The sequence below is a fragment of the Numenius arquata genome, chromosome 6 (genome assembly GCF_964106895.1).
Source record: "Numenius arquata chromosome 6, bNumArq3.hap1.1, whole genome shotgun sequence".
Taxonomy (NCBI): Eukaryota; Metazoa; Chordata; class Aves; order Charadriiformes; family Scolopacidae; genus Numenius; species Numenius arquata.
Window position 1 is genome coordinate 46,300,655 of NC_133581.1, and position 25,542 is coordinate 46,326,196.

The following is a 25,542-nucleotide window of genomic DNA, read 5'->3' on the forward strand; positions in this document are numbered from 1 at the left end:
GGCTCGGGTACGAGGGAAGGCAAGACAGGCAAGAGCTTGGAAAAGAGAGCAGGGAACCCTCACAGATACGATGTTATAATTCCTTCTCTGAGGAAAATTACAGGCCTCCCTATCCTTACCAACTGAGTTTTGGATGAAAGCTGCTGTTCCTGATAGCACAGGCAGAGCCAAATTCCCTTTAGCACTTGTTGCGCAGAACGTCCGAGACTGTGGGTGTCTGGAAACCCTTCCAGGCAATGCCAGTTTGAGAGCAGCCTCCAGCCAATGTGGTTGAAACACAGTATTCTGAGGATCAACAGTTTCAGCCTTTCCACATACACACACAGAGGCAGCTGATTTAACAGGTTCCTTGCTGCACCTTGCCCATCTTGGCCCCGTCTCACAAAAGTCTGTGATAAAGTTGGAAGCTGCATGTAACTGTCCCCAGTCCCACCCACGAGTAAAAACACTTGGGCCATCACTTTTCTCTCCAAATTTTTACCTCTGGCTTTCCTAGGCCACAGAGTCAGTGCAATGCCAGCAACTGAAGACCATTCACTAGGGCCACTGGGAAGGAGGACAGGCACAGTTCTAGCCCACGCTGAACTCTTAGATACGAGATTTTGGTTGGAAACAACCTGGAAACTGTAAAATATTGGCTTATAAAGGAATCGGGATAGTGTATACAATAAAAGTAGTTTAACAAATTGTCTATGGTAGCCATTTGATCGACCACATCACGAAGCCGTAAAATGCTCCCAGCCTTGGATGAAGGAGTTCTGGAGCTCCCTAAAACTGCTGGAAAAGGCAGATTCTGGCACATTCACACCTCATCCAAAGCACTGGACAATCCCCAGATCTTGAGATCCCTCTGTGTAAAATAGTTTGGATACCCTCCAATACTAGGCTTGATCATGTTTCTCCCTCTGCTATAAGGCTCCTTTTAGGAGTTTTAGAGGGCAAGAGACCAGGGACTGTTCCCCAGTATCACACAGCGTTTTGGTTGAGCCATCTTAGTGGGCTGGGAAACAACTTAAGAGACCCAGCACCGCAGCAAATTCCTTAAGCAGGAGAGCGCTTAGAAGAACAAACACCTCTGTGTCTTTCTCCAAGAAGGGCTACCCTGCAGTGCAGACAGCCCTAGGAGAACCAGACAGTTGACAAATTAAATTCAGCATAGACAAGTGCAAGATAATGAACATTAGAAGAAACAAATTGAACTACTCATGCACATTGATGGATTTCAAATGAACCATGACCACTCAGGTTGCAGATCTGAGCGTCCCCATGGACAGCTCAGAGAAACCCTACACTCGGTCCGCTGGGACAGGAAATACAGCAAATCGAGTGCACTGCAAATGGGACAGAGAAAACTGAAACCATCGTGAACACTGTTATGCAAAAACAGTGACAGCTCAGCAGCCATGGCCAGAGCACAAGTTTTGTCAAACCAGTCTCTGGAAGGAAGCGACTAGAGGATGAAGAAAAATTAAACACTAAGACTTTTCCATTTGGAGAGAAGATGAATCAAGTGAGAAGTAAAATGCAGGTGGCCCATAAAATTATGCCTAATACAGCCACGGTCAGCCTGATGCTCAGATTTCCCTTTCTGACCATACAAGAATGAGGGAAACGTATTTTTATAGAAAGAAAAAAAGTGTCACAATATTCAACACAAAGAAACTTATTCAACCACTGCACAGCCAAGCTGCCACCCTAGTGCAGGACTCGTACAGACATGCTTCGGCAGATACGCCTGCCTCCATCCCCCCCTGCACTGCTGCCCCTCTGCAAGGGATGCTGTTGTCCCCCCGACACCCCTCACCACGCCAACCACCGCAGCTCGGGCTTTGTTTTGGTTTATATTGCCATGAATGTTGTGCAAAAAGCTGGAAGCAGCAAGAAGTCCTCAGGAGCCATTGCCCATGGCCAGGCAGGGCACGGCTATGGGGAGGTGGAGACTGGCTCTGCTGTGGCATCGCTGGGGCAGGGGCTGACAGCACCTGGGGTCCTGGGTCATGGGCAGGGTGGAGGGAACCCCACAGGGCTGACATGGGATCCTGCGCCATGGGCAGAGTGGAGGGAGCCTTGGGGAGCAGGCAGGGACAGGAAGGCCCATTAGTGCCCTCAGAGCCATGACACATTTCAACTTGAACTACTAGGGGTAATCCTCTAGATACAACGGTTCTCACATTACTTGCACATCAAATTTAAAAAGTGGTAAAAGAGCACTGGGAATTAATTGTCAGTTGAGAGCATTTCTTGCTTTTATCTCAGCCAGTATCTCTTCAAACTGGAAAAGGGAAAATTCATGGGATGATTGCTCAGAGGGCCAAGCTTCAGCTTCCAGACAGACAGCTAATCAAGAGGTAATCAACAAGTAATCAAACAACTGATTTGTGAGCACCAAGAAGATAACAAGCTAATAAATAGGAGCCAACTGAGTTTTGCCAAGACCAAATCATGTCAGACCAATCTAATTGTCTCCTGTGATGGAGTAATCAGGGCGTGGAGAAGCAGTAAATAGATACATCATGACTTCGGTAAGGTTTTTGGTAGGGGCTGGGAAGATGCTGTCATTAGCAATCTAGAGAAATAATAGTCTAGATTAAACTAATGCAGAATGGGTGTAACTGGTTGGAAAGCCACTGTCAGAGCAGAGGGGCCATGGTGAGAGCAGGTCTTAGGGGTTTGTTCTGGATCCAGAGCTATTCAGTACTTTCATAAGCACCTTGGATACTGAGACAGAGTACATTTATCAAACCCATGGAAAATCCAGCAAAAGTGTTAGACACATTGGGGAACAGGATTAGAATTCAAAATTATCTCAACAAATGGAAAAAAAAAAAAAAGTCTGAAAACAAGAAATACAATTTCAGCTAGGCCCCGTAGCCCTCTACAGTTCATCAGGTCTGTGCTAATACGAAACAGGGAAGAAACAGCAAGCTCCTCAGAAAAGCCCTAGATATTACAGCTCATTACAAAGCACACAACAGCAAAGCCCAATATAGAGAAGAGAGCAAACACTATCCTGAGTAGAGCCCAGACAGCTAGGAACGAGCCTGGCAAAGCAAATATAAAGCTTATCTTTAAGGACTGACTTGCTTTATCAGATTATTTTCCTACAATATAGACGTTTGACTATAGGACATTTTTTTGCTGTTGATTGGAAACACACTTGACAGGAGCAGCACAGGTTCTCTGTGAAATAGTAGTCAGTCCCCTGCCAAACCCTCTGAGGAGGGCGGACTGACGTCCACCCCCTTTCTCTTCACATTAACACCTCTCACTTCAGGAGGAAGTCAATATAAGCACATATGAGCTCTGGGTATATTAAAGGCACAGTATGTACAGCTGAGTGCAGAGTTAACCACATCAACAGGACAGTTCATACATGTGACTTCTTTATGTAGCCACACACCCTGTACCCCGTGCTTGAGGCTAGAACAACAAGTGGGAATTATGGAAGCAGAAGAGCCCAGTTCCTTCTGACTGATGCTCTGTGATAGACAAAAAAACTTTGCGAGATGAAAGCAGAAATGGAGATGAATAGGCACTGGAATTGTGAGTGTCTAGACCGGGGATTAGCAAAATAGTTTGCACAAATTAAGGTTTGTCCCAAACGTTGCTGAGACCTCCAACGCAATTCACATACCAAAATTTCAGGAATACTGTAAACCTTCTAATCTCATGTCACCATTTCTCATTTCACATATGCTTTTCCCTTTCAGTGACAGAATGGACTGAGTTGCCAGTCTGCTGTTGAAAGCATATTCTTATTTGTGTTTTAACATGGTTCAAGAGACCAGAAACTTTTCAAGTAGTGAAATTAACTTTGTAAGCAAGGGATTAAGGGAAAGGAATTAATACCATGCATATCTATGAAAACTTGAGAGCCTCATTTCTTGACTAGCACAGTGATGTTCCTCTAGGTCTGATCACTTATCAAATACTAAGGCTATACTACAGACAGTATCACTCACCTCTGTGCATGGTCACTGTCTGCCACCAGACAGATACACCAGCTCCAACATTGTGCAAACAGCCGCTAAAACCAGAGCAGCTGAGGACCTCAGGGTCCCAAGATATTTTTTTGTAACAGCAGGCTTGGCCAAATTCAAAAAGGATAATCATACCCCAGAGGTCATGAGGAATCATTCCTTAACTAAAGCAAGGTAGGCAAAGCTCTCAAAGGTAAGTGCAATTAATCGTTTTACAGTTAATGTGACGTTAGTCCAACAGCAGTTTCATAGGATAGGATGTATACTTTGCAGCTCTTGCATCTTTCTTACAAGTGTTTAGTGCTGGTTCAACAAATGGAGCAGGGGGCTGCCATCCTTCTCTGTTGTTTTAAGCTAATTTTCATGATTGTGGCAGCTCTGTCAAATCCCACGACAGTAAAGCATCAATCACAAGTCATCCCCAGTAAGTGTCCTTCCCTGGGAGAACTAACTGACCAGGAAGGTCTAATTGATGAAAATGGACACAAGGCAAACCAGGGAGTAACAACCTCACCAAACCTTCCTCCCGCTCGATGCCCCCCTTTGATTATCCCACTGCCTCAGCCTCACATACTGCTGCTGCCATGACCCCAAACCCTGCCAGCACCTCCGTCCCACCGGCCCTTCAGGTCCAACCCCTCTCAGCAGAGGTTTCCCCTCTGAACTGGTTCAATGCCAGCTTCAGCCCACTGGGTTGAGCTACCGCCTCGCTGGCTGAGCAAATCCTCTTCCCTCACAGCAAAGGCCAGGGCCAAGTCACCTTTGTAGGGTAGGACAGCACAGCACCACCACCACCACCACCAGCAATCGGATGCTGGGGAGCACAGCAGTGCTTGGGGAGGCTGCTCAGCTCTGTAACCCATACGCTGGGACAAGGATGGGCTCTGAATGGCACAAAGCACAAACAGGGAAGGACTGAGAGCCGCAGCAACTCCCAATAAATTCCCAGGAGATCCTGCTTGCCCAGGGAGCAAGTGACTCCAGATGAGCTGAACCTGCAAGGTATCATCTCTTGAATGCCTGCTGCCAAAAGCATCTGTTTTAGAGGGCGTGTTGCATTTCCAGTTGGGTTTAGGAATCCCAGTGTGCACATGGCTCTTGTTGTGTCTCGTGGAATAGTCTGTAGGCTTCTCTGAAAAGTTGCTCTAAATACTTTAAAAGAAAAGGCTGTGCCTGAGAGCACAGGGCCTATTTTATTCATGCTTTGTTTAACTGTGTAAAGCATTTTAAATGTGGTTTAGGAACCATGCTCTTATGGAACTTCTGTTATGAAATGTTAATAAAAATTACCACAGTTAAATAGAACCATCTCTGTTCTTCAGGAAGTGCAAGTGCTGACAGAGGAGCTCAGAGACCGATTTGAATGTTTTGTTTGTGGCCTGCACAAACTGGAGTAACACAATGGAAGCAGTAAAGCAACTTGAATTGATTAGCTCCCACACCAGCTAATTGGTCTCAAGAGATTTTCTACTGCCATCAGCACTGGACAATCTTGAGGCCTGCTGCCAGTTCCAAATCAGGCTAGAGAGACCAGTGGCGGGCCCTCAGCAGAGGCTATTTTCAGTGCCCTCTGAGAAGAGGCCATGGTTGCCAGCTCACAGGGTTTCTCTGTCACAGAGCTGTAGTCACCACGGGATGGTGGGAGTGAGCAGCAGGGAAAGTCTGCTGGGGCTTGCTTTCCAGCACTGCTGCTTGCTCAAGCTGCCTCTCCACCTCCCTATTCTTTTCCACTATCTCCTGGCATTTATTGCCTTCTGTGCATGTGAAGGCAATTCTCTGCCAGCTCTGCAAGACTGCATCTCTGCCCTTTTCTGTTTTAGCCCCGAGAAACCCTTTCTCTCCACCCCTGCCTCATGGCTAGGAAGTCATGGGATTCCACCAAATGTTTTCTGTTTTGTTCTTCTCTTCTTCCCTCATAGTTTTGCCAGACATTGAGCTGTTGACAAGGAAAGTATCCTCAAGCATCTGGCCTGAAAAGGTGGAAATCCTGTGTAAGGCAAGGAAGAAGAAGCAATTATTTTTCTGTGTTTGGTTTCCACAGCAATGTTCTCCCCACACCCATAAATTTTTGGATGCTACTTTCAGAGCCTCCTCCAAGAGACACAGAAGATGGCACAGTGTTTTCCATGTTGTTGCCCACAGCCTGGATGAGGTGAACATCACACTCTCCTATGATGTCTGTCACAAGCAGACATGGGTTGTTAGCGTGAAGAGTTTAGAATCAGGAGGTTGCTGACTTACAGGTCACAACAGTGTGTTGACAGACAAGGCTTGGCCACTACCTTTCAAGCAGACTTGCCATGGTTTGACAAGCTGGTCTTTTGGGCAGTTTTGGGTAAGAAAGTAGGCAACATAAGAGAGGAAAACAATGCAGGGGAAGTTTACAGAGGGAGCAGCAAAAAAACCCCACAAGCAACTAAGTTACTACTTCTGTCTATCACAAGCAGTGGTTCTCTGATAGCTTCACACACCACCATCCTCATCCAACTCCTCAGCATATGGAAAGGTGGTGTCTGTCCTACCATGGTTCCAACTAATTGTTTTCATGCCTAAGAGCTCACAATCTTGCTTCTGAGGCAGCCATGCGGCAGCGTCTGCCTAATGATCCTACTTAGCCATCTCTTTAGTGACTCTGTGGAGAAGCAGCCTTCTTGTGGTATTTCATCCTGATCCTGCATGTCCTTGTCTGCAGAAGGGAGGGATGCTTCCAGGAAGCACATCTGGACCACTTTGCTCAGGTCCCAAAGGTAGGCAAAGCAGCATGGGTCAACAACTGGAGGACAACCAAGAGTGACATGCAGAGCACAGGTGCCAGCACTACAGCACCCATCAGTCTCATTCATTTTGCAGACAGCAGCCCTACAGAGTGCAGGGTACTCGCTGCTGTGCTGGTTACATGAGCTCAGCATCACGCTGCATGGAAACAAGTCACTTCCACATGCAGTGACTGGCTCCAGCATGAAATAACCCCTCTCCGCCCCCATGGAGATTAGCAGTCCATGCATAAATCATGCCAACTTGGATTCCCCTCTGAGTACAGTCCTGACGCATATTCATTGTAGAACGATAACCTGAGAAGCTGGAATTTACTACACAACCTCATGTGTGACAGGTGCACAACACTATCGCTACTGCTGGCCAAGACAGATATATAATATATAGATATAACCTATAGCAGGAGATAACTTCTAGAAGTATGCCCATCTTTGGCCCAGCTATGTAATGCTGAAAAGACCTTGAGCAGTTAGCAAGGGCTGGATCGTGCAATGTTTTCTGGCCCAGTTGCCCAGAGGCAGGAAGACATGGCCCACAATTCAAGGGAGGGGACATGATGCCCTGGGACATCCTTCTAGTCTTTTGTTTTTAGGAGTGTTGAATAAAGCAAAGCAGTGAAAACCAAAAGGTCTTCAAAGATAGATGCCCGAGGGCACTCTCTTCCAAACTGCTCTGAGGAAATGAGCCTGCTCAGAACCCTGGAAAACCAGACCCCAGATGAGGTGAAGCAGTTGCCAAGGCCTATTTCTTCCCTCAGTTTGAAGTCTAATGCACACAGATGTCCATTATGCAAATTTGAAAAATCATATTACAATTTATTTTAAATATATTTATGACATTCACATACATTGATTTTGTATAAACACCCACATGTCCAGACACACATACATCTGGCTTCTATGTTCATTTGATCTTCACCTCATTCCCTGGAGCAAAGCCATATTTTCCCTATTTGGCAAATACAGCCAAATGAACACAGCCATTTTTAATGACAGAAACCTTTATGCTAAATTCTCTCCAGGAGAAAAACAATGTGGAGAAAACCCTAAAAAATACTGAGGGGATGGTCTTCAAAATTACTGAGAGAGGAGGATGAGGAGGATGAGAGAGGAGTGTGAGGACTCTGGGGTTGTTTTTCCCTGAAACAGCCCTTGTTTTCCAAGCATACCTCTCTTTACCCATAAATATCCATGACTACATCTGGTGTCAGGGAGAAGACAGACAAGACAGCACACTCTTTGAATACCTAAGGGACCAGGCAGTTCATGCTGGCACTCCCACCAAAAAAGGAGCATTGTCAGAAAGAGATTCCAATGGGTAGCTGGGCTATAGTTCCTCTGGGAATTAAGGTTTTGTACACAGAAATGACAGTCACATGGACATGGAGCTGACTGCATTCAGACATCTGTTCAGTATCACATAGCAAACCTCCTTAGCAAAAACCATCTAGATTACTTACTGTATACAGGAATACTCCTCTGCTAAAGGTTATACATACACAGTTTGTAGAAGTGTGTTCTGAGATCCTTCAGAGTGGAAAAAAAAGGCACTATAGGAAGTTGCACTTTTTCTTCTGGAAAAATATCCCAGTCTCCATAGACATTTAAATATGTGAAGAATGTTCCTGATTTCTAAGTGATTTTGAATTATTAAAACAAAGAAGAAAAAGGCACAATGGTTTGTTTTCTGTCTTCTAAGCATTAGATGCTTAGCAGCCTTTTAGTCACCAGCTGAACCCCGATTTAGAGCATCTGTATCAAGACAGATTGACATAGCATCCTGTATCAAGACAGATGATACCCTCCTGATTACCTGGTAGCACCTATGTAGCCAATAAGACCGCCCAAATGAGGGTGGTCTAGGCCTTCATTAAACACATCCGTCACATAAATTGTGTCTCTCTAAGCCCACTCCCCCACCTACTCTGTCTGCACGGACACAATGTGTGTATGTGCCTCCGCTGCTGATGTACTAATCTACTCCCTTTCAACTCAAGTGACCTACATTCAGCCTTTTCCTCCCAGTGAATCACAACTGTCTGGAGTGACAGATGCCGCCATAGATATTTTCGCAGAAGAGAAAGCAACTTTAGACCTCATAAGCCGCTAACATAGTCAGCAGTGAACTAGTTACCTAAGAGATAAGCAGGGGTCAGCTAGCACTGAGGAGTGGGCACTGCTCACCCAAAGCATTAAAATACCTGATTATATTAAGCTTGGGGCTCATTTTCATTGCTTTCAGGTTCACACAGTAAGGGCTTTTTGCTAAGGCTAGAGAAAGGAAGTTAAAGTACCTTTTTAATCATTCATCCTTGGGAGTTAGAGCTTTAAACGCAGATTAGAAGGTTAAGAATAAAATGTGGTTTTGCAACTAGCCAACATTCACACTCCGCAGAAATACTGTGCACATGCGCAGCTGAGCCAGGAAGACAAGGGGACGTTTCACACCCCCACCAGGGACAAACAGCACCACAGCAGGAGGGGAATTTCTCCCCATCTTTCAGCGAGGAAAGATTATTCCCTAACATGCTTCTGTTAGCGGGTCTTGCTCAAACAGTCATGATTTTGGTTATTATCCGATTCTTCACTCTCTCTCTCTCCTCTCTCCCCATATTAATGACCAGAGAGATGCTGTTACAGCCTCTCACAGAGAGCTGCACCACGCGAGGTGGGAAGCACTGCACATCCCGCCGACCGAGCCGGGTGGCAGACTGGCCTCGGGGAGCCATACTCCTGCCTTTGTGCTGATTAGGGTACCATCAGGCTGCTGCTGGAGGCTGGCCCTCAGCCCCAGAGCCTGCATGGAGCTTGTCTTGCCAGGAGATAACACCTGGGTAGGACGTGACCTTGACAAGTCAAGCAATTTACCATGATGCTTCACACAGCTCTTCCTCACATTAGCTTGTGAACTTCACACGGAAAGGCTCTTGGCAGGACTCGCTGGTTGGGAGTCAGCCAGGCCCAATATGAAAATGCAACCTGTGTGTAAACCAATAACCAAACTGGCGTTTAACAAAGTGCCCCATGCTGCTGCTGAATCATGACCTCGTTTCTTAGAGAAGTTTGAGAATGACCTTCAGCTCACAATGTGGACTTGTATTTTGGAGGTTCGAAGCCAGGAGATCTATCCCCAGGGACTGTACTCGTGCTCCTTCTGTAGTGACAATAGTGACGGGTCACATGCATCCACGATTTATTGCAAAAATGAGTCCTTCTGCACAAGACCTTGTTCACTCAGATACTTTCTCTGCCGTGCATTCAGCCCTGCGGCATGCAACATTGTCTTCTAATAGTGGAAAAACTCATTGTCTATTTGTCAGTGAAGATTTGAGAATATCAGGTTGTTGGCATTTTGTTTAGGAGCCAAATGATATTCCATTTTAATTGATTAATTTTTCAGTTACTGCATTGCTCCAATTCCAGGACTCAGCAATCAATTTGAACTGACAAGACCCTCAGAGCCACGTTCCGCTTCTGCTTGGGTCTCCATTTGCAAAGACATTAAATTTACCTCCCCAATAGCAAATTTAATCAAGGATGGTGCATACCAATGAAGAATCATGAAATGGGCTCATATATGCCTGTCAAATATGAAAAACCCCTGTGTTACACTATGCAGGCCTCTGTCATTCTAGACTTCAATCACATTATTAATAGAGGCCTCCTCAACAGCCTGCCATTTAATCACTGTCAACCAAGAAAGAGCTGGGCATATAAGGAAGAGCAGAGCCACTGAAGCGGGCATCACAAAAATGCACGCATCTGACAGTCTTGAAATACACTCAGGACAGGGATGGCCAGAACCACAGCTCACGGAAACACAGCTCTCCCCAGGCACAAAGCCCCACGGTCCCTCACATGGACACTTGTCTCATTCTGCAGGTGCAAACTCCAGCAAAAATAAAGTCAATTATTGCAATGACCAGCAAGGATCTTTAAAATCCGTTCTTCTGCCAAACCCCACTCAGTACAAGGGGCAGCCGTCGTCTGCCTCCACACATACAGTGCTCACAGCTCCATGGTGAGTCTCGTATCATAAGACTATCTCATAAAGATGCCGCTCCTGGGCTATGTGTTAGAACTCACAGCTTTTCTTTTGAAGGGCAGAAGAGAAACAAGTGGATACCTACAAATTCAAAACCCAGAAGGTGAAGATGAGGACACAAAACTTGATTTTCAAATCAAGTAATGTTTGAATGCTTGTGGTCAGCAACAACAGCGCCAGAGAAACCTTAGGATATAGCTGATTTTTGGCCTGCCTAAACCATAAGTCTGAGCAGGCAGATTTGGGGATGTTGTTCGAAGAACCCACAACAATTTATTGTCGGTTAGACAATTATTCTATCACCCGATGACCCCTCCCCACCCAAGAAGGGGAATCAGGGAAAACAAGGGAACCCGAGGGTTGAAATATAAACAAATTTAATAGAGTAAGACTAAATAATTAATAATACTGAAGAACCAATATTGATCTGGATATCAATATAAAATATACAAGGATTATACTCAGCCCATTCTATCAGTAGGAAGCTGATCACTCCCTGCAGGGGACAGCAAATGTGGGACTGCTGCGGCTTTGGGAGGAAGTGAAGGGCTCAGGGGTCTGGCACCAGGGCAAGAAGTTCTGTAGATCACCGCCACCAAGGGAGAGAGAGAACTTCTCAACAAACTTTCTAATTTATATTGACTGTGACATTCATGGTATGAAATAATCCTGTTGGCCAGCCTGGATGAAAAGCCCAGATCTCACTCCTCCTCATCCCTGTACCTGACAAGGATGGAAAACACTGAGACCTTGAAATCTACATACCATAGCTGGCTATAAAGTAAATATTTTCACAAATTCAGACACTAATGTCTTCTAAAAGTACAGTTTTCCCAAGCATTAGAAGAGACCTTACTGAAAAGTAAAGTTACTGAAAGAGAAATTAATCCTTTGTCCCTTGAACCAGGACAGAGGAACCACTGATTCTGAGTTCATTTATTAAAATATGTGTTTGCCATTTTTCTCCACATATTGAACTAGTGAGTTTTTGCCCAGATCCCACCTTCAGAACGCTCCCAGAGCCCTGCAGTTCGGTCCCGCTTTCCTCACACCACGCAAAGCCTGCACTCCTGACAGCCCCCCCGGCCGGCTGGCTCACGACCCAGCCACCAGCTCAGCAGTTTCCACTCTGCGAGCAAGTTTTTAAACTAAAAGTTCACGCATGTGTCATAAGTAAAACGTGGGTGTCTGTTTCTGATAGCCGGGGCTGTGCTGCTGGCTTTGGCTTCCCAGAAGAGCCTAGTGTGAGTATAACTGATGCTGTCAAGGAAGGCAGTTTTCCTTTCTCAACATCTATTGGATACACTTTAAAATTCTCTTCTTCCCAAGTATGACAGCGGAGTATAACCAGTGGGACTGAGCGAACTCCATTCATGTCTTTGGGCAGCAAAACGCCCGGCTGCCTCCCACTGCCTGGAGCACCGAGGAGGGGCATTTTTCACCACACAGATTTATTTCACCAAGGTGAGAGCACAGCTCCAGAAAGCCACCGGTGCTGTGATGGTCAAAGAATCTTGCCTGGCCCTTCAGCAGCCTTCCTAAATATGAATGAAAAATAAAACCTAGATACGTTCAGTCCTGTCGCAGCTCCATGAAAGCCACTGGGTTGCTCACGAGGATGAACTCTGCTTGTTCCTCTCCACAGCGAGCAGCGTGAAGCACAGAGGCGTTGTTTGTCTTCAGAAGAACACAATGTAAAAATCTAAGTGTGCTGTAAATTACTAGTGAAATCCAGTGGCAAAATTCCCGGTGACATCAGCAGGACAGGATTTCAGCCGCAACAAAAATATAAACAGAGAGAAACAAACACACACAGAGCATTTACAGAGGCTCCAGTTTTCCACTGCCTTTCAGTCATTCACACTCATTATTTTATTTTCACCTATTGGAAAAATCAAACTGTTTAACAATTAACACACTGACCTTCCCCTTCTTCCATACCTTCATCTGCCCTGGAAAATGGCAGTATGTTGTTAAATAGCCTTCATTACCCAGAAGACAAACGTATAAATTTCTAGCTGGAGGTTGTGGTGGCAAGGTAAAGGTTAAATGCAATACAGCTTGTTAGAGACATGAAGTCTATAACGCAATTCATTTTCTCCCAAATAGAAAAAGATGTTGAGACATTCTTAACATTTCTGGCTCGCTCCTGTTGGGTTTTAGCATTTCTGGCTCCAGAAGGGAACATGGAGATGAACAAACACGAACAAAGGGGTTTGTTCAAAGTAGGTTTAAAAAAGTCATAAAACCAAAAGTGGAGCTACGGTTGCAAGTGTGGGGACAGACAGCACCAAAGATATCACAAAATAAACTTCAAAAAACCAAACAAACCATAAAACCAACCATCAGAAAACTTGAAAGGACTGTTAGAGAGGGAACAAGATGTGGAAAGCCTACCCCAAAATGACAAAAGGTGAATGTGAAAGAGGAATCACCTTGTAACTCTGCGTTACACAGTCTGGAATAAGCATTTCTTACTGTAGCTGGCTGGATGTAAAAGGTGTTCTATAGAATGACTCTGAACGTGGCAGGACTGCGGAGCGACAGCACCCAGGCAGCGTGTTCACTGGTGTGTTCTGCGTAGTGGCATCTGTCCCTGCCACTGCTGAAGGTGGTCTGACCAGCAGCACACCCAACGCCAATGAAGAACAGAACTCTTCAGCAGAGCAGCACCTCCTACTGAATACAATGCATTCAACGGTTCAAATCTTAATTTTGATTAGCACAAAGGCAGTTCCCACTGAGACCTCTGCAGCCACAGGGTGCGAGCCAGAGCGTGCACAGCAGCTCCGTGCCCACTGAGCAATGCTCACTGCTCAGGATCCAGCCAATCGCCAGGACAGCACTTTTCAGTATTACTCCCTAATTAACAGATTTTTAAGCGGATGTACTGAACTTTTACAGGAGCACATCCTTTAGGACTTTATCTACCTTAGTTGAAGGGCACTTAACTGTCTGTCAATATACATATTACTTCACTCAACTCTCTCTCTTGCCACCTCTACTCCAAACCAATATTAAAAAGCCTATTTAAGGTTGTAGAGTCAAGCACTTTGCACAGAGGGCAATCTTGAATAACAAGTGTCAGCGCAAAGCTAGTTTTACCATGCACGTCCAATACCATCACTAATTGGCATGACCGCGCATAACTATGTGCCAACATGGGCCCTGACGCAGAAGACTGAGCTCCCTGGAGTTCTTCCCTTGCTTCCCTGCAATCACATGCAAAGGTAGAACAGAAACAAGTGGCATGCCAAAAGCGTCCAGATCAAGTCACCAGTGATATCTCGCACTCAGTAGCTTCAACTAATTTGAAGCCAGAAATGGTAGTCAGCAAGAATCAGCCTGCGACTTGGTCCCGAGGGGAGCTGCAGCAGCAGCAAGCCAGAGGAATCCTGGCATTACAAGAGGCAGCTTCCTTTTCATATTCAGGATCATCCCTCAAGGAGGGCTGCAGGGAAATAAGACCTCTTTTAGAAGGTAACATCTTGAGGTCTGTTCTCCTCTTCAAAGCCAGGCCTTCTCAGGACAGGTCTTCTCTCCTAATATCAGCCTTCACAATTATAGCGGGGTCCCCTACACTTCTGTAATTGCCCTGGTGGAAGTTCCTTCCCTTTTTTTCCTGCTCTATTGCCCAGTTCTGCCATGTTTTTTTTCGGGAGATGCTTATGGAAGAGAAGCTGGCTGAGTTCCCAAGACACCCCATGCTCTAGGGGTGCTTTGGAAGAACCTGCTCTATCTCAGCCAGAAAACTCAAAGCTCTCTGCTGCTAGCACCTCCTCTCCTTCTTCACTGATTTTAGCGCTGCCCCTAACAGAGTGAAAAATGGGAAACAAGAATGAAAAAAAACCAAGACCCAGATCCACCACACACAACTAAACACCATGGCAGCAAAGAAGCTGAGCTCCCTTTGCTTTCTCCCAGGCCTGCCTGCTGGAAGCTGCAAATGATACACTACATGCAAAATAAATTTGTCTTCTCCAACTAGTCAAAGCCCTCCCAAAACCCAATGAGAGGCCAAGGTGTTCTTAAACTGCAGGATATTCCAACTCCAATCCCATAATCGGCCATTTCTGCTCAGCTGTGAAGTACATTTGGCTCCTTATCTCCCATTGCCTGGGTGGGTAGCAAACAGGCTGTGACAGATGTGTACCAACAGCCTGCAACCGCTCCCCCCAAGCCTGCTTCAGAGGGAGCAGTAGGTCTCACATTTGGAACGATTCCAAGGTATCATAAACCTGCTGCTGTTTTCCCTTTACAGCATCATTTCCGTCTCTGAAGGCATATGCAACCACCAGGGCCAGGCTGTAAAGCCTAAGCCTGCTGTTGATACAGAGATCTGTCTGCATTTCTAGATGTTTGTTACCATAGCAATACCATAGTAATTTTTAGTTTGTTTTGTTGCTTTTGGTTGTTGTTGGTTTTTTTTTTTTTTTTTTTTTTTAAAAAAAGCTAGGTTCTTATCCAGTGCAAACAGAGCCATTTCCCAGTTATGTGAGAAGGAAATTAGTACTCACAAGGTGCTGCAGACGCGGCAGGGATGCTACCAGGGAGCAGGGTGCTGAGAGGAGATGCTCAGCTCCTGCCTCACACCCCACTGCAATTGCAGGGCTCTCCCCGCTTCATTCACCAAAACCATTTCTGATGCCCGCACTCGGCATGGTGTTGCTACCTACCCACGCTGATGAGTACCATGCTGCTGTGCCTCCTTACCCCCCCGGGGAGCTCTTGTGATTAACTTTTCTCAGAACAATCATCAGATTGTTATGAGCATCCACTTCCAGCTTCCTCCCTAAACAGCTCAGCCAAAAGGAGCTTACAAGACCAGCACAAATAATGTAAAGCCAACTTTAATGCTAGCGTCTACTTCCAGGGTCTAGCAGTGATCTACAGAAGCCCTAATACATGTATGATAAAGGCGTTTTCCAGAACTTCCACATCAACATACATCGGTCAACAGCTTGGTTTCCAGCATGTCATTCACGAGCTACTCCAAGGAATCTGGAAAAGATGAAGCAAGTTGATCGCCAGACATTTACCTCCTCACAAATAAAATTAACTGTAGTCATGTTCAGAGTCAAGAATATCCAAGGGAGAATCCTTCCAGAAGCAGAAAAAGTACCCTTTTGACAGAAGCTTTTTTTTTTTTTTTTTCTTTTTCCCCCACAAAGAGCCAACCACTTCGTACATTCAGGTAATTCAAAAAAGCTGACCCTTTAGCAACCAATGGAGCAGAAGAGCTCAGCAGCACACTTTTCATTAGAAAGCAGCAGTTAAGTGAAACAGTAGAAAACTGTCTCACAGCATCAAATCTTGGTAAGGTACATCCATCATAAAATGAAGCAGTTTTTGCAAGCTTACCATCCTGATTTGCTAGGACTGCACAATACCCATTTCTGTGTGCAGGTTCACAGAGGATAATCTGATCCTGCAAACGAATAACCAATCCTTAAACGCAGGCAGTTGACGTTTGTACTGTGATGATATAAGGCCTGTCTTTGATATATATTTGTCAGTCATGCAGCACAACAAAATGAGTAATTTTGTTAAAGAAAAGTAGAAAGGTATCTTTCAAAAGTCCAGTGATCTTTAATCATAGATTTTTGCAGAAAGTAAGTGATCTTCCTCACTAAAGGCGTAATTGCAGTGTGTGATGGACTGCTTCAAAAATGGCTGCCTTGGAGAGAGACAACTGACACAGACCACGCACCGTAGCAAAGGTAATGCAACAGCAATTCGTATCTCTGCATTAACCAGTGTCACACAGTTCAAATCCTACTGTGCCAGCTCCGAGAGGTGATGAGAGGTGTCAAGAGAAAAGAGATACCTATCTCAAGGAGGCTCATTAACTTGGGAACACTGAAACATCAAACAAAATCTCATGGATTGAGGTACTACAACTTCACTTAGCCATCACAAGCAAATGCTCATTTATTGTGGTTTTAATCAATGGAGTTGAAAGTGATTCACTAGTTTTAGCTGGCAGAGCCTCTGCTGCAAGGCTCAGACACCATCTCCAGCTAAAGAGGTCTCCACCAGCTGCAAGTCACTGCTGCCTTGGTGACTTCATCAGAGGATGCACACGAGTCATCCAGTCTTGGGCAAGCCCACCCGCATCCAGGAGGGGTCTGTAACCTGGCTTGTCCCCAGCTCTTGGATGCCCGAAGTCCTGCTTAGGGACGGTTCAGACAAGTGAAACCTGAGAGGAAGGAATGCAGCTGGGTCCTGCAGCTGCCTGCTACCAGCCCTTTCTGCAGGAAGGCCCTGGGCCTTTTAAACTAAATGTGTCCAAGACGGAACTCTGCTTGGTGGGGACAGAAGTGCACCAGCCAAAGTGATCAGGTTTGGTCTCTCATCAGGTAGATATGTCAGTTCCCTTGGTAGATACGGGGAGGCGTCCCTCTGACCTACAGTGGTTTTTGCTCAGAAAGTCAAACAGCCTGTCACCATTTCATTTGTACCACTCGGAGCAGTAGGAGAAACGCTAGATCTGAATTACTACTTTAAATAAAACAGGAAACTAAGTACAGAGATGATGAAAATCCTCTGTACTGAAATAAAGTCTCCAGAAGTTATCACAATTAAAATATTACAGTATGCACTCATAGCTGGGCTGCCACGTGAACCTCAAGGATGTCAATATACACCCACGCAAGTAACACATGCACATATCCCAGACAATCCCGTTCAGAAACTGTGCGCGTAGTCATACCTCAGGTTTCCTAAAAAATTATTGTCCCTTTCTTTCCCCATCTGAAAGTAAGAAAAGTCTACACGGATGTTTAAATTGATGCTGTTCTCTGAAGTCTAGAGTACAGAGAAAAAAAGCACAAGGAAACAAGTTGTTCCTACCTTGCCACGCTGCGATATACTTCCCCTCCAAATTAACTTTCTTCATCCAACCTGCCTGGCCCTCTGCAAGCTCTCCCCATTCCATGTCACTTAGATGCACTGAGGCAGAGGCTGTGAGACTTCATCCCCAGGTTAGTATTCACTCTCTGGATTATGAAGCCAGTATTTAGGCCAGTGGCTCAAACTCCAAGGATATTTCCAGTGAGGCTGCTCCAGCAGCCCTTGGAGCTGAACTGAGGACCACAAGTCCAAATGGCACCTTTCCTCCCAGTCCCTCCACTCAGTGCTGAACCGGAGCTGGGGGTGCAGCAACCACCCCAGCAAACAACCATCTTTAACCTGATAACAACTTAACAGGTGACAGCTCATACAAGCACTCCAGCACCCATCAGATGTGCCTTGAACAGACTCCTTCTATTATAACATCAAGAGCAATACGCCAGAACCAATTTCCCAACTTCCGAGGGAAGCAGCAAGTAGGAAAAGCAGGTACAGAGAACCCATCCCCATCCTTTGTTTTCTCACACACATTCACCCCTTCAGCCTCTTCCCAGAGCACTGTGTTAGCCTGTGCGAAGCAACAAGTTTTAAACCAAGAGAGAAAGGAACTCCCTCAACTTCTTTTAGTTGATAATGACTTAATGTTACCCTTCACTGCACACTTCCATGATACCAGGCAAGTAACAGAGTCATCATCCCCCTCATAGCCCCTGGTAAATACCAGGCTAACAACAAGAATTCCTTTTGCAGTCAACCCATCTGAAGCAAAACATTCCCAGAATGGTGTCTTCACCTCTGCTCAAGTGCATTAACCTTGAGTACAAACATCAGCGGCAACAGAGCAAAAATCCTTTTCCTCAAGGACCATAGCCAGCATCTGGTAGAGACCAATTTGGTTTTCATTCCTCCTGTTTCCCCTCACACTCCCTCCAAATACACCTTGCATCCCTCAGTGTCTTCTCAGGCTGGTTCATGGAAGATGACCCCATGCCCCCAGGCCTCTCATGACCCAGCAGAGCTCCCATCTCCTGATAGTATGGGGCTGTACTCTGCCCCTTTCACAGCTCAAAAGAGAGGCAGTACCTAGGCACAAGGAAATACAAGCATCACATGCAGACAGATGGAAGGATGTCTTGGTACGACCAGTTCCTCCTGTGTTTCTTAACCTTCCAAGGACCGTCCCTACTGACAGCTAGCAAAATCTGGAGAAATGGAACAGCTGATCATGGCAACCTGCAGAGCAAAATACAAAATTAGTGCCTTAACAGAGCAAGAGGAACAGTGCCTGCAAGCACTTAAATCAAATATTCTTGCTTCTTTCAGCAAGCTACCACAGCTGTGCATCCATTCTTTCACCTGCATGGCCCCAGCAAGATCTTTTGGAGGACACAATCAATGATGTTCACAAGACCGCAGCAATGTCTTGCGGAGCCCTTGAGAAGTGATTAACACCTCCTTTCCATCTCAGCTCAAAGGGAGAGCTGCAAAGCAGGAAACAGCTTCATAAGACACCTACTTCCCCCATGTCTACCCACATCCTTCCCCACATCCTTCATCTGAAAGACCTTGTGAATCTCAAACCCAAAGTATTTAATTAACTGCTTCCATTCACCATACAGATACAAAAGACTTGGATTCACCCTTTTTTTTTTAAAGGAAAATATTGTTCTATAATTGAAAACAGATAACAGTATTCTTTGCCTGGCAATAGCCACTTTAAATTCCTATTTTTATGCTTTTTTGAGCCAGTAAGACAATTTTACATTACTCATATATTAAAGAATAAAATTTTCTAGACAAGAGTTTAATCAATTAATCCTCAGTGCTGTACAGACATTTTACATGGAGGAATCCAGTAAGCTATGGATTGTCAGTAAATTCTTACCTACTTCAACTAAATTCTTATATCTTCTAAGGGTCTGTAACTCTTGTCCTCAGACACGCAACAGATCTTAAAATCATTCATGTCTGGACCCCCAGACTGCAAGCTAGACATTTAAAAAAACTGCACAGAAACTACTCTGGGTTTTTTTTTCTGGACAGAGAAGGCAGTACAGCCCACAGGTCAGTGACTCTTCAAGCATCTTAACAACTCCACAACAGTCTGTTCCTCTTCTGAGAGTGACAGGCACTGCACCCTTGAGAAAACGTATGGGCAGAAATGCTTGTTCTACCCTCCTCCATTTTGAGATATTTCTTTAAATTCCAACTTAATGCCCACTTGAACTTGAAAACCCTCATACTGAAATAAATAAATCTTCCAGGCAAGACCTTCCATCAGATCATATTTAGGAGAGGAAGAACCTTCGTCCCTAACTCATGACACGAGAGTACGGAAGACAAGGGGACGAAGAAGATTTCTTAACACTTTAATCCCAAAAGGAAAGTGCGAGAAGTGTGCAGAGAACATCTGCAATAAAGCACTCACTGAAGAGCGAGTCTTGATTAAATACATGGACAAACACTTGTCTCTTCTCCAGTAACACCACAGATCTCCTCGCTTTTGTGCTTAGAAGACAGAAGCAGCTGAAAATCACAACTTCTACCTAGTGTGAGAGCCAGAGTGGGATTTGGTCCAGCGCACCATAGGTGTGTACACAGCTGCTACAACACGGGTCTTCTCAAAACATGCTTTGTCCCTTCTTCCTGTAAGCCATCTAAGTAGGCGTCCCTTTCTGCCTTTGCCTGTCATGCTGGTATTGCTCCTCAAGGCTCCTGGGGTGACAGCAAAGTATTTGCCAAGTCAAGAGAGGACTCAAAACTTGTCTCTGTGAGACAGCTTCCATACGTTCGCTTTGTTTTTAGGCAGGGGAAGGAAATAGTTCTCCTCAGCAATCTGTTCATACCATGATACCCATCTGAGGAGGAAGAAAGGAGACAAACCAGCTAAAAGAAAATTTCCTTGAGGAGATAGATGGGGAATACTGGTCAAAAAAACCCCATCAAAACCAACTCTCCAGTGGTCTAATTGTCCCGCTAGCTTCAGAGGAGAGTCCTGCTGCACCCCACTGGCAAGCGTTTCAAATGATGCTTACGTGCTTTGGAGCCAGCAAGCCACTCTTGCGCTATTCTCTGCAAGAGACATAGACCCTTCAAAACCTGAATGTAAGCAATCAATCCTTGGTGCTGGAAGCTAGGTTTCACATAGAAGAACTCAATAAGCAATTTTAATCTCCAGTTCCTGAACTCTTCACAGCCAGACACTTTCAAAATGGCATCCCTTGGCCAGCTGAACTGGAGGGGGCAGAAGGACAACAGGGAGAGAAATAGGATGCGAGATCTACTTGTGCCCCAAACTAAACTGTTAATTTTGAAATTATCATAGTAAATTATCTGCTTGCCCTCTATCCACTTTGCTATTGGCAGTATGGGAAAGGAGAACACAGATATTTAAGGAGAGGGGTGCTATTAAAAAAAAATCTAAACATGCCATGATTTTCCCCCTTTATCACTGCAGATCTAGAAATTTTTGAATATGCAAGTTTTAAGCATCTTCTGATCAGCAGATAGCAAGCCTTGTGGAGCGGCCTCAACTCAAGTCAGTAATTCATTAAATAATTAAAAGCATAATAGTGGCAGCACAGCAATATCATATGGAACCTCATCTCTGTCCACAGACACCAAGGACTGCCACATTTCATAGAAATAGTAAACAACAACAGACATATTTCTACTGATGTAATTAATCTCTATCCCCTGCCACATTAACAAGAGAAAGATGCCTGTGTTCATGATGAATTCCTCTAATTAAGAACCCTGTGCAAATGGCATGCGTCTCACCCGAGGGGTTTTATCTTACCCAGGAACTCGGTTCAAGGGTAAAATTCAGTTGCGTAGCCAGGTAAGCACAAATCAGAGTGACACTTTTCCTTCTGCTTGGCAGGAGCCAATGCACCATCCCTGGACAACTCGTTACTGTTTGCCTCGTTCGAGTAGCTCCTTACAAGGGCCTTCACCGTGCAGCACTGCAAGATGTCACACTTGCAAACAGAGACCTGAGCACTCCTGATGCTTCATCCCAAAGACACCCCGAGAGGGGAAGCACCATCCTTGGCGGGGGGGGGGGGGGGCAAAGCCTGCTGGCACTGTGTGTCCATCAGCGGGGTATATTCACCTCGCTTTTCCTTCATCCACCTCCCCTCCTTGCAAAATAGCCATGACTGTTTGCACGTGTGCTGAAGCTCTAAGGAAAGGGATGTCAGTCAAATGCTCGGTGGGCAAGACGTTCAAAGAGAAAGTCAACAGAGACTGAGCAATCGGTGTAGATGAAGACTTTAACCTTATTGAGCCTCCCTCAGACTCTTGATCTGTAAAAGAAGATGCTTAAGCACTTACCACATTTCTGAAGAGTCAAGTGCACCAGACATGTCAACACAAAAAAAAATAAAAATGTTTATTAACAAAAGTACCAATTGAAGCATCTCAATCTTACTGTCTCTGGACTGTTTCCCCTGTAAAAATCATTGGGCAGAACAGATGCCGCTACAAATCTATTTAACGTAGAAATACGGATTCACTTTCAGCCTGTGCCTCTTTAGCAGATAGATCCTTGGCTCAGTGCAATATCTAAGTCCTAACTAATATGACACTAGAAACTAAGTCATAACTACAGCAGGCAGTACCCCAGTTCTGGTGCATAAAGCAGCATTTTCTGTTTATTGACCAGCAGAGAAAACTCTGGCTGCCTAGCAGCTGAATCAGACGGGAGCAGCCCCTTTCCTAGGCAGCAAAGAAAAGGTTCAAGGAAAACCATCCTCTATCCGCTGCTCTCTGTGGTAACACCATTAGGCCAGGCCACTTAATACACTAGGAAAAATTCCACTGATAGCATTTCCCTTGCTTGACTTGGAGGCAGGCTTTTAAATCGGCTCTGGAGAAGCAGACAGGCCTCCCTAAAAGCAGTCCTCTCCTCCCAAATCACACATCTTCAAAGGAGGGGATGTGGCTGAGCTCCTTCCACAGCAAGGAGCAGCCAGCTCCAGCCCAGTGACATTGAATCCTACTCTATAATCCCAGCATCCTTAGATAATCTCTTTCTGGTTTTGGACCTTGAGCATTCCATCTGGCTCAGTACAGACTAAAACCACAGCATTGTGCACCCTGCATATTATATTATCAACTTCTTTAACAGGACAAAGGGAAGGAAGAACTATCGGATGGTCTCTGAACTTCCCCAAACAAGCAAGAGGCTCCAAGAGATAGTGTGGGCCTTTTCTACAAGAGGCATTGAGCATCTGCAGGGAGGCTGCCTGGATGACACAGTTATTTTCACATCTCCACTTTCCATGACTGACACAAACAACACCATAGGTGTAAAGAGGAAATACAAAAAAAAACCCTGTCTTTTTTCCTAATAAACTCAAATAGCTGAAATGACAAGGTGAGAAAGATAATATTAAGATTCTACATTTCAGCAAACATTCAAATGTTTTAAATATACTTGAATACTTCCACACCCTCCCTACACTAGGAACACATACTAAAGACGAAAGTTCTTGCACCCCAGGCCTCTTCATACGTCTCTCTCATCTGCAGCGAGTATGAAGGAAGCTCCTCCAAGTTCCCATAAGCTAGTTCAGCGAACCAAGGAGCATATTGCTGTTCACAGTCTCAGAAACGCACCAAATCAATTTCATGAAAAACTAAGAGATTCTTCTTTTTTTTTTTTTTTTTTAAATTAACAGGGTTTTGAGAAATGTACAGCAACAAGTTCTTTTAGGTCAAGGCTTAGTAAAGCACAGTATAAATACCTTCCTCCTTGCCAGATTTGGTGTGTGTCCAGAGGACAGAGAGCTGAGCTGCCCTCTAAATGACATTGAAGACATTGCCACACATCTGTTTTTCACACGTGCTTTGGTAGTGCTAGAGGTACTGAACTGGCAGGAGAATTGCAAATAGCTCTTCTGGAAGAACAGCCTACAGGAAGCCCGAGCAGCCCTACCAAACAGGTGGGGATTTCCCCCCACCCTTCTCAGGAGCAAAGGTCTTTCCTTTAGATCATCAGGGTTTTCAGTTTATTTCGGCCATTTTTTTCTCCCTCGAGTAACTCCAAAAAGCCCCTTTCTGCCTACAGTGCAGAGCCACTCTGAAGAACCAATTCTGTCCCAGTCCCATAGTCCCATATGGAATCACAGAATGGTTCGGGTTGGAAGGGACCTTAAAGATCACCGAGTTGCAATCCCCCTGCCATGGGCAGGGACACCTCCCACTAGAGCAGGTTGCTCAAAGCCCCATCCAGCCTGGCCTTGAACACCTCCAGGAATGGGACATCCACAATTTCTCTGGGTTTGGAGACATTCAAGAAGCGATAGCAAGTCTATGGTCAAACAGGACAGACTTCCCTAGGGACCTGGAGTTGCCTGCGGCTGTTAGGAGCCTTCTTGAGGTGGCATATTGCTGCTGCTGCTGCCCCAGAAACACTACTCCTCACCTCTCTGATCAGGAGAGAAGGTCTCCAGCCTGCCTGGCAGAGTGGGTTATTCAGCCCAGGTGCAGGCTGTACCCCAGGGCCCCCACGCCTTAGACTGCTAAGCATCTCCTGCCTGCATTACAGAATTACCAGCAACAAATATTACGCAATAACACTGGCCAAAACAATGGGGTAAAGGCCTAGTCACCCATTTGTGACTTTTCATCATCCAACTGATGTTGTCCAGACTGCTAGAGTCTGGATTAGTCACCGACCCCTTCTCAACATCCACAGCAGTGGATGTCCTACATTGAGACTCCTATCTTGGGGGCAAATGAGTACAACTAGCTGAATTCATCCTTGCAAAATTCTGCTCCTACAAAAGTAGATGCTGCTGCTTGTGTTTGCATGTGACTATTAATAACTTCTGGCAAAAAGGCCATATGCCCAGTCAGATGGCATTGCCCATTACAACTTGTGCCACCGGACAGGAATATAAGCGTTTCAGCATGCAGGCACTCACGTTCCTGTTATCTATCTGCTTTAAGATTTTTGTAGCAAGATGAAAAATGAATACGTACTACAAATGCCAGGAGCGTGTTCCCAGATGCAAACACTGCCTTTTCTGCAGAGGGAATGATTAAAGTGCCTACGGTGTATTTCCGCCCCCCCCCCCCCCAAGAGGAGCAAATCACACGGGCTACTGCTCCGAGCGCAGAACGAGAATCCAGACGCTGGTTACAGATGTCACTCGGCATTAAAAACAACGTGACATGGGGAACCTCACTTTACGCTGATAAATTTGAGAATTTAACTCTCCAAAGACAGAGTTAAGACTGAGGAAGCAGCAGCCGCCCCAGGGAGCCCCACTGCCACGCGGGTTGCCACCACAGCCCGCTAAGGAGTGCTTAAACCCTGTTCTGTACTAGGGCCGAGGTGGGAGAGGCCAAAGTCCAGCTCCCAGAGCTCAGCGAACACCCTGAGATTTATTCCTGTTCAGCCTGGAGGGGCAGCTTATCATGACAAGTCGTCACGCTGTTAAGCAGTAACAGGTTTAATGATTAGCATTTGCACACACAGGAATCATTTAGAAGCTTTTTCTAACCTGTCTCCCCACTCTGGCTCCCAGTGGCTTATCTTCAAATGCTGCTCCTTCCCCCAAAGGAACACACACTAAAAAATGCACACCAAAACCTGAGCTGGCACTCAGGGTAATTGAGAGGGCGGAAAGTTCCCAACCTCTCCAGACACAGGCCAAATTTATCCCCCCCAAGCTATTTCAGCCCCCTCAGGTCATGGGAAGTGCCAAAACAGTTTTTAAGTGGCCAACCCATCACTGACCACATAGAAATCAGAGGGCGGAGAGGTGACCCAAACCACCAAGGCAAGTGAAACCCTAACAAGAATGAGGTACAGTCAGTTACAACAGCAGCTACCACAGGACAAACTGAGTTTTAATTGTCTCTCTGTAGTAGCTTGAAT

The 25,542-nt window shown here is 45.5% G+C and overlaps 1 protein-coding gene across 1 annotated transcript in view; it reads right to left on the reverse strand.

The window, feature by feature from the left end:
* The window catches only part of GALNT16 (polypeptide N-acetylgalactosaminyltransferase 16), a 72,366-nt gene that overhangs the window by 34,020 nt on the left and 12,804 nt on the right, over positions 1 to 25,542 (reverse strand). The gene's annotated exons all lie outside the window — the stretch shown is intronic.